Source organism: Furipterus horrens, unplaced genomic scaffold (genome assembly GCF_987537825.1).
Source record: "Furipterus horrens unplaced genomic scaffold, mFurHor1.1.pri manual_scaffold_4, whole genome shotgun sequence".
In the NCBI taxonomy this organism is placed as follows: domain Eukaryota; kingdom Metazoa; phylum Chordata; class Mammalia; order Chiroptera; family Furipteridae; genus Furipterus; species Furipterus horrens.
In genome coordinates, this window is record NW_028327174.1 from 5,068,153 (window position 1) to 5,083,367 (window position 15,215).

Below are 15,215 nucleotides of genomic sequence, written 5' to 3' on the forward strand. Positions count from 1 at the left end.
TGGGGGGGGGGTGCGTGCACACGCGTGGCTTGCTGTCCTATTTTAAAGGATTCCAAGCCATGTGAGACTGGATGTGATTCTGGGTTGTAGCGAGTGCTTAGTTATGCTCGAGGTAGGGCAGCGGGCCAGGGCGGGTTCAGTCCTTTTGTAGGGCTGCTCGCATGATGGGGTGGGACTGGCTGAGCCTAAGACACTCCCAGGGGAGGGCGCTGCGGAAGGAACTGGTTTCCAGACTTTTCGGAGGGATCTGCACTTTTGTTTTTGACCAAAAAATGTTTAAGGGTTAGCTGTGAGGGGCTGAGGGAATACCCAGCCTCTGATGCCTAAGAGAAGTCCCTGGACTCGGACCCTCCTGTGGTGACCTTATCCTGGCGTGGGAGCTGCTCGCCTGAGCGCCCTGCGGGGTGAGGGTTTTTGGTCAGTGCCTGTAGCGGGCTGTCCTGAGCCTCGAATTGAGACCTTTTGGTCCTTTGGTTGTAGATGTTTTAGTACATTTCTGCCCCTGACTGCGGGGGAACCTTGTGGTACCTCTTGCTGTCCCCTCTCACTGCCCGACCCCACCCCGTGGGCCTCCTCAGGGATACAGTCGATGCCACCGTGCAGCAGCAGCCCTGCGAAGTGGGCCGGGAGGAGCGGTCTTCCGGGCAGCCGGGCTCTGCCATTGCAGCAGGGGTCGGATTGTGGACGGGCCTTCACTCCACGCCCCCGCCAGAAGAGAAGCTTTTTCCCCAACCCAGCCCGAGCGGGCCAGCTTCCATGCCATGATGCTTTGGCAAGCGGGGCACATGGCATCAGGGCCCCCATCGCCGGAAAGTACCAAAGCCTTTGGCACCCCCGCCCCATCCTCCCCAGAGACCCCAGGTGGGCAGCTGCTGTGGCAGTGGGTCCAGCCCAGACAGACACTGCCAGCCTGCCGTCCCTGCGCTGGGCACCAGCTCTACCTCTCCCCGCGGGGCAGTGCCCTGGCCTCTCAGCCTAGCACCATCTGTTCCCCTAGATTTCTCAGGGGCCAGCCCAATCCGGGCCACTCTCTCTCCCTAGCCCTTGGCTCCCAGACAGGTAACAGGCGCAGGCAGGTTGCTGCTCTCTGGGGAAGGTTGGATGCCGCCTTATGCCCCCTCCCAGCTCCCTCCTCCCACACTCATGCACAGTCACCCCCACACCTGGTCAGCTGGTTTTCTTACCACATATAGGGGGAGAGGGAGACCCATCCCTTAGTGTCTTGAAATATGAAGAAAAATGTATGTTCAGGAGCATGACTCCAGCAGTCTGTCTCGTCTCAAATCTAGGCATTTTGCTTCAATTTTATTTTTTTTAAGAAAACAAAAACAAAAATCTGCACTAATTTACCTGGTTTCGTAGGAAAACTTTTTTTTATTTTTTACATTTTTTGGTGTCCGTTTGTATTGAATAATTTGCTACATTTGTAAAATGTAAGAGGTATAATATATGTATATTTCTAACGTAAAACGTAATTTTTTTCTTTTCAAGATTTTTTCTTAAAAAGGAGAGAAACAAAGATATTTTTTCAGGAAAAACAAACTTTAAAAAGAGAATAAAACTTTTCCCTCCTTTCCCCATCCTCTATCTACCCCTCTTTCCAGGAATGAATCAAACGGTGGATTGTCTTATAAAGAATGTAAACTTTTAGTCCAGAATGATGTATTTTTCTCAATGCAGTGAGCTGTAGATTCTCCAGTGTGACCCTGAGGGGTGGGAAGGGGGCATTGAGGCAGTGTGGAGAGGGGCTTGGGGGAGCAGGGCAATGAACTTGTTTTCTTTAGTGAAGGAGGAATACAATCAAGCGTTTTGTATTCAGAATGTTGTGCAATATTTTGGAATGGGACATTGGTGTGTTTAGAGATTTAGTTTAAAAACAAAACAAAAAGATTGATCAAATCTGTACAGTTTATATTGTTCCAGATTTTTTTAAGTTTGTATTAAAAGCATGATATATAATAGCCGCCTGCTTGCTTCTGGCTGGTTTTGTTTCTGGGCTCCCACTGGGATGGAGAAACAGGGAGCGACCTGGGCCCTGTCAGTTTTAAGAAATAACTGCTCATCCTCACCCGACGCTTGGATGAGTCTACGCGTCACAGGCTCCTTTCTGACCACCTCTCCCGTCAGCACAGGACACCGCAGAGTGCCCTGTCCCACAAGTCCTCCACGTGGGAGACAGGTTCCAGGAGGTCGTGACGTGCCCCAGCCCCCTCCGCTCATAGGTGCTGGGGCCAGAACTGGCAGCGGAGCCTTGAGAACAAGATGATGCCTCTCTGGCTCTTTTAGGAACAGCCTGTTTCTTGGAGGCAGAGGGATGGACCAGCCCCAGGCAAGCTCTAAATCCAGCATTGGTGACTCCAGACCAGGAGACCTTTAGGAGTGGGCAGGGGTGTGACGGGGGCCCCCCAGTGCCTGGGGCTGGGGAAGAGCCAGCTTCCCACCCGATTCCCCTAGGAGGACGGCCACCCCTTCACTCCCCCAGGCCCATGAGGTTGGCAGGGGGCAGGGTAGGGGTAGATACGGACAACCTCCTTCAGTACCTTCCTAGCAGTGATTCACATCAGCCCCAAAAGGCCCCCAGGAGCCAGGAGGTGTTCTTGAATCTTACTTCTCCCTTACAGAAATGGGGTGATACAAGTATTACCCCCACAATGCCACTGAGACATGGGCCCCAGGTTAGGTTACCTGCTAACTCACAAAGCTAGGAAGTGCGGAGGCCGAGATTTTGATCTGTGTGTGGCTTTTCTTCACGTATAAAACTGGTAACAGCCTTGGAAGGGTGGCACTGGAGGCAGCCAGGGAGGGGCTGGCCTCTAGGCTGGGCGATAGGCAAGCAGCTCTTCTGGGCATTAGCGAGACAGAGTTCTCCTAAAGCCCCTCCCCAAACAACCCAAAACTGATGGCTCCCCTCCAAGCGTATGACCTGTGCCTAGAATCTCTCAGGCCAAATGTGCAACTTCTGCTTAGGGTCCTGTCGCTTGATGTCCTGTCCCTCCACGGGCCACTTCCATCCACAGCATCTGTCAGGCAGAGGGAGGCCCTGGCTAGGGTGCCTGCCAGACATAAGGCCACTTCCAGGGGTTTCACTTTCCTGTCCTGCAAGGGAGAAGCCCAGCCTATCCCTGTGTCCCTGTGTCCAGGCTGCTGGGCCCCAGGGCCCTTGCACTCGTTCCTATTTATGTTAATATAACAAAGCACCGAGCATAGGCACTTTAGCTGCCCTGGAAGCACCGGTGAGACAGCAGTCACAGGACAGGTGTGCACAGGCGGCCTAAGAGCCCGGGATCAGGAGGCGGAGAGAGGAGGAGTTAGCCAGGAAGGAGAAAAGTGAGGCCACGGGCCCTCCCCAGGGATCCTGTGAGCAAGGCCCCTGTCAGGGAAGCTTCTGGGCTCTGCTCCTTTACACGACTCAGGTTCCAGTCCCACCGCTGCCACTTCCTAGCTGGGTGACCTCAAGCAAACCACTTCCCTACTCTCACCTCCCTTCTTTCACCTCTAAAACGTACCTACTCCTGAAATTAAGTGAAACAATGAGTGGGAAATGCTTAGCACCGTGGGAGGCCTGGAGTAAAAGACAAGGATCGTTGTCCATCCTCAATGCCACCAGCCAGCCCAGTCCAGGCTGTGTCCTCGCCTCAGCACACAGGCCGACACCCAACCCTGCCTGCAGCAAGACCAGGGGAAGGAGACTCCCTGCTCGGAGCCACAGAGCCTCGGCTGCCTCCCGCTCTGCCCACTGCCAAGGTGGGAGGCTGCTTGTCCCCCAGCAAGACAGCTCCTGTAACTATGCTGGCCGCCACGCCTCCTCTCCAGGGGCCCAGCCTTCAGCCTCGGAATGGGAAGGGCCCTCCCTGCGTGTTGGGAAACCTCCTGGGAGTCTCTCCCAGAAGAGGCTCATGGGCGGGTGGGGGTGAGTCGCCAGGGCAGCAGGACCTTGCTCTGTCCCTCACTGCCTGCCTGAGTCAATGCTTGCCCTTAAGCCAAGTGGATGCCACTGCCACCCCTGACCCCCGGGATTCCCAGAGTGGAGGGGTACACTCTCACCCTCCCGCCTCCTTTCCATGGGCCTGGCCAGTTCTGCCAAGTCCTGCCTGGGCAGGGACTAAGGGTAGGCTGGGACCAGCCAGGAAGTCTCCAAGCCCCTGGGCGATAGAAACCTGCTGAGCTGCTGGTTTTTATTTATTTAGTTTTTAAACAGGAAGAGGCATTTTTTAAAAGATTTTATTTATTTATTTTTAGAGAGAGGGAAGGGAAGGTGAAAGAGAGGGAGAGAAACATTGATGTGTGAGGGAGAGACATCGATTGGTAATGAGCCACACCAGCCAGGGCGATATGCAGATTTTTAATTTAGGGAATTTCACTGCTGGTAAGAGAAGTGTGTTCTCAGTCCTTACAGCTGTGGACTCTCTGTGTAACCTCAAACACCCCTCTGCCCTCTTGACATCTGTCCCACTTGTATGAGGCAAAGTGGGGCTCAGCCCCTGCCCAACTAGGCCCCTGTCTAGCCAGGCCATCGGGCTGGTCCCTGGGCTGGCACCTCTTCCTGCCCCATTGGCTTCCAAAACCTGGTGAGGACCCTGGGGGGGACTCTGTTCTGTGGCACCTTTCCTAGGGAGGGACGGAAAGAATGATGGTTGGAGCCCTGGGCAGGATCACAGGGGTACTGACAGAGACCTCCCTAGACAGGAGACCCTAATCAGAATCCTGCTGAGCTATGGCCGGGCTGAGTAAGTCCAGGCAGAAGAGGCCTGACCCAGCCATTGGAACATCTGGGTCCTTCAGCTCCTCTGCCTTGATTTACTATATTCAACATTCAACATGGAGCCCCTATAAACGCCAGACACTGTTCTAGGCATGAGGAAAATAAGAGCGACAGCAACAAAATCCCTGCCCCTCTGAAGATGATCTTTTTTTAACCATAGATGAGCGAAAATGTCAGACAGTGAGGATGTGCCATTAAGACCATCACAACCGGTGATGCCAGCTGACCAAGTAGCCCCTTACATTGGGCAGTTGGGGGGGGGGCGTGGGGGCCTTCCCAAGGTGAGGGCTTTCAACCTGCAATCTGAATTAGAAGAAAATTAGCAGAGGCAGCAGCCAGGGGGTCAGCCACGTCCCCGGGCAGGCAAGGCAGGAAACAGCATGGCACGCTCAGGGAATGAAAAGGCCTTCTGAACCGGGGCAAGTGGCCCAAGACAAGGTTCGGAGAGTCCTCAGGGCCACATCGTGGGCCCTGCAGCCTAGATGGTGCGTTGGGATGTTATCTTAAATGTGAGAGTTAAGTTTCTCACCCCCAGGTTGCCTCATTTGCGGCCAGGGGCAGGGAGAGAGAGAGAGAGAGAGAGAGAGAGAGAGAGAGAGAGAGAGAGAGAGAGAGAGTGTGTGTTCTCTCACACAGTCAATTCACGGACTTTCCTGGGGCCCCTCCTTGCGGCCAAGGCCCTGAGCTGGGCCCTGAGCACGAGCCTGCTGGAGGGGTGGAGGTGCTTTCAGGGGCAGAAGGGGGTGGGCGGAAGACAGACCCAAGTCGTTACCATGAGGTCCACAGCAGAAGCAAGCCCAGGGAAGCACAAGTGCCGGGAGGAGCCTCCTACCCAGCCCACGAAGGCTCTTCAGGGGGTTGAAATGAGCTAGAGCGGGAGGGGTTACGGGGTTACAGCACAGCACACAAGCCGATTTCTTTAGGGTGGGGCAGCAGGATGACACCTGGACTCAGCACTGAGGGGACTCCTGGGGGTCATCAGGGAGCAAGCAGAGAAGTTAGACTCAGAGGAGTGAGGTGGGAAAGCCCCTCAAGTGCCAGTGGCCCCTTCGAGAAGCCACAGAGATAACCAGAAGACAGAAATGTGAAAATAAACTATAAAACTTCTGAAAGAAAAGAAATCTTTGTGTTCTTGCATTAGGAAAAGATTTCTTAGTAATGACTCCAAAAGAATGATCAAAAAGAAGAAAAGACTGGTGCCCTGGCTGGTGCGGCTCAGTGGATTGAGCACTGGCCCGTGAACCAAAGGGTCAACGGTTCAATTCCCAGTCAGGGCACATTCCTGGGCTGCAGGCCAGGTCCCCAGTTGGGGGCATGTGAGAGGCAATCAAGCAACATACCTCTTGAACAGTGATCTTTCCCTCTCTTTTGCCCTCCCTTTCTGTCTCTCTAAAAATAAATAAATAAAATCTTTTTAAAAAAGAAAAATAAACCCAATACAAAAATAAGGAAAAGATCTGAATGGGAATTTCACAAAGAAGATATATGAATATCAAATAAGCACATGAAAAGATGTTCAACATCATTAGTCATTAGGAAAATGCAAACTAAAGTCACAAAGAACATGTACAGAGCGGGTCCCCAAAATCCCCAGAGCCTGTGGTTTGGGGATGGCAGTTGAAGGGGACAACTTTCAAGATGCCTTTGCATGACTATGGCTGGTAGCTAGTGTCTTAGTATGCAAATGGTTTGGCTCTTCCAAGGCCCCAAGGAGATGGGAGGATTGACAACAGAATGATGCGGAAAGAGCACACAGGACCTGCACAAGTTTCTGTGAACGGTCAGAACCGGTTACCCTGCCCACTGCGTCACAGGCAGCAGTCAGGGATTTAAAAATAAGGCGGCAGCCATTTTAGGGAAAGTGGAGGAGATCCACACAGTAAAGCGAGGGAAGAGCGAGAGAACTCCAGGTGCTTTGCAAGGAGATAGAAGAGGGATCCATGCGGCTTTGAAAGGGCAGAGAGAGAACCATGCGTGATCCAGTGCAACACAGCACAGGTTTTCCTGGACTGTTATACAGAGACTGATGACCTCGTACCCCAGATCCTGAAGGAGACAGCTGACAGATAAGGGATGGGGAACTTCTGGGCATGGTTTTGCCTTCTAGCCTTTTGGGGAGCAAGGGAAGTGCTGGGTCTCGTGGGAGAAGAGGGCTCTGAGCTGAAGTGCTCACTGCCCCCCCAAGGTTGGAATATTGTAAATATAGACCTGTTTTCCTCAACACTAGTTGTTGGGTTTTACACCAAGGCGCCATGTGAAAGAACCCCCTTTCACTCTGTAACAAACACACCTATGAAACAGCTAAAATTAAGAAGACTGACCGTGCCAAGTGTTAGTTAAAATGTATAGGAATGAGCTCTGGCTGGGTTGCACAGTTGGTTGGAGCGTTGTCCCATACACCAAAAGGTTGTGGGTTCAATACCCAGTCAAGGCACATACCTAGCTTACAGGTTTGATCCCTGGTCAGGGTATATACAGGAGGCAACCTACCTATGTTTGTCTCTTTCTCCCTCTCTCTCTCTCCAAAAACCAGTTAACATACCCTCAGGTGAGGACTAAAATCAACAACAAAAAGGTGTAGAGGAATGAGTAACTTTTATGTACTACTGATGGGAATATAAATGGTCCAACAACTTTGGAAAAAAATTTTTTTTTACTTTCTTTTAAAATTAAACATACATCTACAATGTAATGCAGCCATTCCATGCCTAAGAATTTACACATAAGAAAAGGAAATATATGTCCACACAATGACTTGTACACAAATGTTCACAGCAGCTTTATTTGTTAGTCCTAAACTGGAAACAAACCAAATGTCTTTCATGGCCTGAGTGGTTGAACCAACTCCAAAAAAGCATTACTGTGGAATAGTACTCAGCCATTAAAATAAATGGACAAGTGATACATGCAACCACATGCAGGACTCTCAAAATAATAATGCTGAAGGCTGCCCCCCCCCAAAAAAAATATGTACTGTTTGAATCCATTTATAGAAAACTCTAGAAAATGCAAACTAATCATGTAGCAACAGAAAGCAGTTCAGCAGCTGCCTGGGGACAGGAGAGGGAGAGAGGAAGGGACAGGAGGGAGGGATTAAAAAGGGGAACAAGGAAACTTTTGGGGGTAAGAAATATATTCATTATCTTGATTGTATTATGATGGTCATAGGTGTGCAATATGTCAAAACGTGTCAGATTATAATCTTTAACTATGTGTAGCTTATTGTATGTCAATTAGTCCTCAATAAATCTATTTCAAAAACAGAAAGAAGAAGGCGAGATGTGTCTAAAATACTGAAAGGCACAATCAAAATTCAATCGTTTATTCAATATATTTGACCTCCTACTCTGTGTGAGACCCTGTTTTTGTCAGTGGAAATACAGCAGAGACAAAATGAAGCCTGTCCTCACCAGGCTCATGCTCTAGAGGCCAAGATGAACAATAAATCCGACAAACAAGAAATTCGTGCAGAGAAATGTCCACAGGGAAACAAAATATGAATGGGGACCTCTCCGCTACCTGGGTGAGGGATTGAAGGAAGCTGTCTCTGGGCAGGTGGCGGTTAAACTAAGACCGGAGGGGTCTCATGTACTCCTGCCTGTCTGAGACTGCCCCTGCCCCCACTGTCACGGGCCCTCAGCCCCACTGGGTGTGGGTCTCAGCTTGGCTGTGTGGCTTTGCACAAGTGCCAGCCTCAGCTCTCTCCGGTGGGGCGGCAAGGCTGGGCCCAGCTCCCGTGGGCACGCACAGCTGGTTCTCTGCCTAAGCGGGCCTCTCACCTCGGCTCAGCTGGATTCAGAGCCGGGCAGAGCAAAACTCCCAAGGACAGGAGGACTGGCAACTCAGGAGCCCAGTTGGCTCTCCAGAGAGGCTCCCTGGGGAGCCAGTGTCTCAGGATTGGGTTACTTTGTGGGGGGAGAGGCAGAGGACTGGAGCGGGCGGCACTGTCCCGGCCTCTGGGAGGGCAGCTCTGGCGTCCTGCTCATGCCAGGCCCAGGGCCAGGCCAGGCTGGCCTGAGGCCCAAGGGGCGGGGTGGGAGGTCAGGGGCCAGCAGTGGGGGGGCCCACTTGGCCCTCTCTCTGGACACAATGTCCTGGACTGCTCCACGACTTGGCTGGCTGACAGGGAACAGTGGCTGGCAGAGGGCATGGGCAGCCAGCCGACTAGGGGGGAGAGCAGCCTGGTCTGAGCAAAGGCCTTCTTCCTGTTCCCTGTCCTGCCCCACCTTGGACAAGGAGGGGACCAGCTTGTCTGGGAGGCAGGCAGGGGGCTTGGCACCATCCTGTGGGCACCTCAACAATATCTCCCTCCCCCATGCCTTAGTTGCCCCACACCACCACCAACTGCCATCAGTTGGGGTAAATTCTACAAGAGTACAGAACCCTGCCAACACTGGCCCTGACCCTGACTGCTGTGACCTTGGGCAGGTCACGACCTCTCTGAAACTCAGATCTTCACCTGAAAAATGTGCTCTGCTTCTTTAGCCTTGAATGTGTGGGAAGCATTTATTGACAAGTATGGTTGCCCTCACAGAGGAAGCCTCGATGGAGTAGTTTGCTATAATGACCACGTTAATAAGCAACAATAACAACGATTTTCTATGGAGGGCAGGCTCTGGCTCCCTCACTTTGTAAGGAAGGAAAATGAACTCCAGGAAGCAAAGTGACACAGCTGATGTTAGGTGTCCCCAGTGGGAACCCAGCGGCCCCTGTAGGCAGGAGGATGAGGGGCTGACGCGTGGACCCTGGGGGTTCCCTCAGACTGACCTGAATCAGGAGGGACCTGGGGAGGGGTGTCCTAGGATCTCAGCCGCCAAACCCAGACACCTCTCTTGCTTCCACTGGACACCCCGGCAGAGTCCAAACTAGATCCACACGCGCGAGCGGAGGCAGCCAGCAGTGGCCGGGGGCAGGTGGGGCCGGGACGCCCCTGGTCACCCAGGAAGTACTGATTGAGGGAAATACGGTTTGGTGCTGCTGAGCATGGCCTCCGGAGCCCAGCGGCCAGACTTTGGACTCAGACACTGTTACTTGTAAGACGCTTGGCCTAGAGGCAGGGTGACTCCCAGTTTCCTGCTGAAAGTACTGCCTTGCGGAAACCCCTCCGTCTGGGGCACATCAGGGCAGCTGGTCACCCCACCTGTTGGAGTTACCCCATCTCTGGTTTTCTCAGCTGCAGAACAACACCAATCACCTGGAATTGCTGTTTGAAGGTAAAATCAGCGTAAAGCCAGCAGGGGCTCCCAGTTTAGTGGGCAGGGATACCAGTATTGACCTCTCCCTGGCAGAGGCCTCGAGCCCCCCCCCAACCCCAGGGGAAGGAGGAAGGTGGGATTATCTCCACTTTGCAGATGCCGAGACTGAGATTCCCTTGGTTTTTCAACAGAGCAGGGAAGACCTGGGCAGGTGACTCCCTCACCCTAAATCTAGGAGCTGCTCAAAACAGGTGTAGCGAGTAACGCCATGGGTGTTACTGCAGGGGACCCCCCAGGTGCTCCAGCAACCTCGTGCAGAGGGCAGCCGGGCAGGTCCCCTGCGCTGCACCGACCTGCAGGAGCGGCTGGACCCCCCAGGCCACAGGGCAGGACGGCACCACGTGCGTCCTGGGCAAAGGCCAGGGCCCACAGGGAGCTGACTGGCCCAGAGGGGCACCTCCCACCTGCCCAGAGCCAGGCCCAGGTCCCGCACTGTTCCAGGTCCTGGGAGGGGTGAAGGGAGGGTTAGGATACTTCGGCTTCCTTGCTAAGTATTCAGCAGGCGCTGGCACGTCTTGGTTCTTCCCTACAACATTAGAAGGAGGACCCACCATAGTCCCATTTAATAGGTGGGGACAGCGAGGCTCCGAAAGGCCAAGTTTGCCCAAGGTCACCCAGGGAGTAGGAGGAGGAATCAGTCACCACTGAGCTTCAATGCCTGACTTTAAATTCAAGAGACCTAGTGCGCCAGGCGCAGTGGGGTGGGCGGCGCAGCTGTGCAGGGTTTCCCCACACGCACGGCACCTCCAGAGCCCCCAAGTGGGAGCCAGGCAGGGTATCTTGGTTCAGATGAGGGAGCCATGGCCCTAGGCAGAGTTGGGGCCCCCACAGCAGTCCGGGTTGCCCTGGAGACGCAAGGATCCTATCGAGGGATGTAACCCCCATCCCCGCCGCCGCCCCCTCGCTGGACAGTGGCCTCAGTTTCCCCTTGGCCCGTAAGCAGAGGTAGGGTGCTGGGCCAGGACAGGCTGCGCCAATGGAGGGGACAGCCTCTCCTTTTCCCAACCCCCACCGCAGCGGGGGCGCGAGAGGGAGGGGGAAGGGTTATGTAAGGGGCGGCTGGGAGGGCGGGGCCTCAGCGCCCGGGGGCGGAGGGAACCAATGGGGGCGCTCCCTAGGAATAGCCGGCTGTTCCGTCCCGGGGACTCAGAACAGACCCCTCCGCGCGCGCAGCCTGCGGGAGCCGGAGCGGCGCGCCGACTCCCGGGGGGCGGGGCTCGGGGCGGGCCGACTCCCGGGAGGCGGGGCTAGGGGCGGGGCTCGGGGCGGGCGCGCAGAGGGTCTGCGGCCGGGGTCCTGGCCGAGCGGTGGCCTGTGTGCTCCCAGCCGGCGCTCCTGAGCCTCCTTGCACCGCGTTGTCACCCCTCCCGCTTGGGGTCCAGGTGGAGGCAGCTCAGTCTGCTGCCAGGTTTCGAGGCCCGAAGGCTCCGCCTTCTCCTCGAAGGTCACCGAGGACCCGAGGGAGCTCCGGCCCTCGCCCCCTTCCCGCCGGAGCGTTTTGCAGACCCCACTGCCCAGCGGCGGTTCCTGCCTCGCTCCTCGCACTTGCCTAATGTGGCCTGGCCCCGTGGTTATTTATAACCATGTCTGCCTCCCAGCAGGCAGCCCTGAGGCCTGCTCGTGCACCTCGTGCAGCAGACGCCGGTGCTGTGGGGCCTGCCTTTGGCCGGTGGACCGAGGAAACCCCTTACGCTGAAGCCCTGGCTCACCTTAGTGTTGGGAAAGGAGGAAGGATGCAGGCAGCTACCAACTGAAGTCATGCCCAGCCCCCAGCCCCCAGCCCCCAGTCCCACCCACGCTCACTGGCTCTCCCTCCCTCCCCCTTCCTGGTCATGGCAACGTTTTGGGCTCCCATGTTGCCTGCCCCCGTGGGAGGTTCCTAAAACAAAACTGTGGTCACTGGGAGGCTGCTTCACAATGCTGATTCCAGGGTCCCACATCCTCTGTGGGCCTCCCAGGGGATGAGGCCGATCCTCCGCACTTAAAAAAAACAGGTTGCCGAAACTGGGCCTTCTCAGGTCTGGAGCTTGTGGCTGCCTTTGAGAAAGGGAGCACGCAGGCATCAGGAGGGAGGCAGGCTGGGACTGCCGCTGCTTTGGTTTGATGGGTTGGGGTGGAAAGACAGCCGAGGGGAGAGTCGGGGCTGAGCAAGTGAGGGTCTGGAGGTGGGGCTGACAGGGGACTTGACTAGGGAGTGTCTGCACTGTGGCCCACTCAGAGCAGCAGCCCCGTGGGACAGCCAGTTAATACCTACTCAGGGGTACAGTAGATCCCACCCCAGCAGTCAGCAGCAACCCTGCAAAGTGGGCCTGGTCCCCACCTCCCAAGGCTCACAGAGGGGATGTGACTTGTACAACATCCCTGGTGAGAAAGGAGCAGGATTAGGCCCAGTTTCATTCCTCCAGCCACTAGCTAGCCACTGGGCACAGAGAGAGAAATACAATACAGTGCTTGTCCCCCAAAGAGCTGTGGATCCAGGAAGAGAGGTGGGCAGCAAACAGCAGTCACATTCACAAGCACAATCGTGGTCTGAGAAGCCACGACGCTCGGAGCTGAATTATGCGGATGCATAGGAGTTTGCCAGGAAGATACAGCAGAGGCATTCCAGCCAGCCAGAACAGCTTGTTCAACTACTCAGAGGCCTGAAATAGCAGTTGCTACAGGCATCTGAGAGCAGTTTGGTGACGGTGAGGCTTAGAGTGTGGCACGTATGTGGTGAGAGATGAGGCTGGATGTGCAAGAAACGCCTTGGCTGGGACAGGAGGCTGGACTTTGTCCTGAGTGCAGCGGGGCACTGAGCCCCTGGAGGAGGAGGAGGAGGAGGAATGGCTGGGAGGCCAGAGCCAGGTGGAGGAGAGGTGAGGAAGAGGAGGGATGGGGGTGGCCTAATGAAAGGGGGCACCCCAACAGCAGAGGCACAGGGCCTCCTTCCCACTCCTCTGTAAAACCGTGGCAGCCCCTCTTTGCCCACCTGCCTACACCCAGCTTGGCTCCACCTTAGATCTTTCTCTATCAGCAGCTCAAAGTGGGGACTGCCAGGGGGTTTGGACCCCACCCCAGCTAGGCATGATGTGCTGGCTGTGCAGCCTGGAGTATGTGATTTTGTCTCCCTGGGCCTCAGTTTCCTCATCTATAAAATGGGGGTGGCATTAGTTCCTGCCAGTCCCTCCTTGTGTGCAGAAGCTGTGGATGGGCAGGAGGAGCTTATTTGTCTGACCAACATGGAGCACAGTGCTAGCCATTGCTCCTCTGATGTTCCTCCATCCTCCATCCAGGTGAGCCTTCTCCCCAAATGGTCCCCCTCCCCATGCCCACCGAGCTTCAAGGACCAATACTTGAGAGGCAGAACTGGATTTGAGTAGTGCAGCCGCCATGTTTCTCAGAGTAGGGGCCTCAGACAAGCCAAAGGCTCCCTAGTCCTCAGTTTTCTCAGATGCAAAAGAAAATGTTGGGGGATTAAAAAGCAAATGAGCTTGAACTGAAAAAAAAAAAATATTGGGGGAGGCGGGGCCTGGGCAGCCCCTCTGGCCCAGGACAGCCCAGGCGGGTTGTCCCCAAACACAAATAGCTCCCAGGCGCAGAAAGGGCAGATAGGATCCCTCTGCCCTCCCCCTTGCCATGTCCCCTCTGCCACCCCTAGCCCCTGCCAGGGACATCCTGTGCCCTAATGATGTCACCAGATCCTGGGAGCCGTGGCTGGCTGTGGATGACAGCCCTCAGACAGGATTTATTTTTAAACTCTCAGGTCTTGGTCAGCTCCCTGCCCCCTCCCCTCCCCACGCACCTCATTCTGCTTCTCCAGCTTCCCACATCTCAGCTGAGCCCCGAGGCCAGTCCTCGAAGGTTCTCTCCACACATACTCTGTCGCCTGACCCACACACACTGACCAGGCTTTGAGGGGCCATGGGGCGCCAGGCCCTGGGCCGAGCGTCTCCCATCCAGACCTGCCGAGGTAAACAGATGGGCTCCTGGAGGTGGACTCCAGCCTCTTGTGCCTCCTGAAGCCCAAAGAGGGCAACAGACTTGCCCACAGCCCCACAGCGAGGGCTGGAGTCATCCAATGGGCTTTGCAGGCACCTAGATCTCCTGGCTGAGCTGTCGCCCAAGCTTGATTTGAATTCATCTTTTAAAAACAGCTTTTTGCCTGTGGGCCTCAAGGTTTCTTGATGCCATGCAGCTCAGATAAGCTGCAGAAATAGACGGGGTGCTGGGGTAGCTCCCAGCGGCACCCAGCCCTCACCCACACGCCGGGCAAGGCATGTTTCCATCATAGTTGTCAGACTCCCTCTCAAGTGACTTTCGGCTAGGGACCTGTCAGCACCCTGAGCTTGGAAATTGATGCTGATGAGACACGCCCTTTATCTGTTTCTTATGTTTGTCTTCTAGGCTGAAAATGAGATTCTCCTGGAAAAACCCATTTGAAAATGGCAACCTTTGACTCCTCTGTCCTCACCACTGTCCTGCAAGGCGGGGCGAGGGCTGGAATCCTTTCAGCAAATGGGGAAATGAAGGCTCAAAGAAGCGTGGTTTGTGCAGTGGCTGGAATCCAGGTACTCTGGCCTCCAGCCCTGTGATAGGTAAGATGGGCCTGCTGTGCCCAGCCTAGCCCCTGTGGGCCACAGCGCCCAGGGAGGGTAAGACCTTAGGATCTCCATTTCTTTTCTTTCTTTTTTATTTTTAGAGATTTTATTTATTTATTTTTAGAGAGAGGGGAAGGGAGGGAGAACGAAAGGGAGAGAAACATCAATGTGTGGTTGCCTCTCGCGCGCCCCCAACTGGGGGCCTGGCCCACAACCCAGGCCTGTGCCCTGACTGGGAATCAAACCTGCAACCCTTTGGTTCACAGGCCGGCGCTCAATCCACCGAGCCACACCAGCCAGGGCTATAGAATCTCCATTTCTTGACAGTTCACTTCAGTGCAACACAAACTCTGGACCCAGGTAAACTCATTTTGAAAACTTCTTGTGGCATTTCTTGGCTGTGTGATCTTGGGTGAGTCATTTCGCCTCTCTGTACCTCAGTTCCCTCAGCTGCAAAATAAGGATAATAATAGGAAGCATTTCACATGGAATGTTGTAGAAAAGACTGCTTGATAAACTGCCTGAAGAACACTTAATGGCTGGACACCTAGTGCTCAACCGATAGTAGATTTTATTATCATTATTATTATCCCTAAAGAAGCCGTCATTGAATCTTTA

The 15,215-nt window shown here is 54.6% G+C and overlaps 1 long non-coding RNA gene across 1 annotated transcript; it reads left to right on the forward strand.

Annotated features, from left to right (window-relative positions):
- Positions 1 to 13,788: 13,788 nt before the first annotated feature.
- On the forward strand, positions 13,789 to 14,978 carry LOC150010958 (uncharacterized). The gene is made up of 3 exons (XR_016510630.1): positions 13,789 to 13,969; positions 14,404 to 14,594; positions 14,864 to 14,978. It is a non-coding gene; the product is annotated as an uncharacterized LOC150010958 (long non-coding RNA).
- The last annotated feature ends 237 nt before the right edge of the window (positions 14,979 to 15,215 follow it).